This window comes from Pterocles gutturalis, unplaced genomic scaffold, assembly GCF_000699245.1.
Source record: "Pterocles gutturalis isolate BGI_N339 unplaced genomic scaffold, ASM69924v1 scaffold13484, whole genome shotgun sequence".
Lineage (NCBI taxonomy): Eukaryota > Metazoa > Chordata > Aves > Pterocliformes > Pteroclidae > Pterocles > Pterocles gutturalis.
The window spans coordinates 1-369 of NW_010128386.1; positions in this window are offsets into that span (position 1 = coordinate 1).

Below are 369 nucleotides of genomic sequence, written 5' to 3' on the forward strand. Positions count from 1 at the left end.
TCGCACCGACAGCGAGAGGAGGGAGGGAAACAGCCGCAGTAGGAAAAAACCAACCAAAACAGTTTAAAAAAAGGGATAAAAGCCCAAACGGGTCTTCGTGTTTATCAGGAGGAGAAAATCTCCCGCTTTTGGTTTCCGTTTAAGAAAACCTCCTCGGGAAAAATCAGGAGCAGGTCGCTGAATGGAGACATTGCAGCGATTTCGCACGGAAAATAGGAGTGCAGCTTAATGTGGTGTCATGTTAGAGAAACATCGACAGCAGCAGGGATTCAGAGAGCCAAACAGCTTCAAACTGTGGGGCAAAGGGCCCAGCACGGGTCAGGGGCCTTTCCAAGGGAAACGGCCGCTCCACGGGAGCCGCAGAGGCTA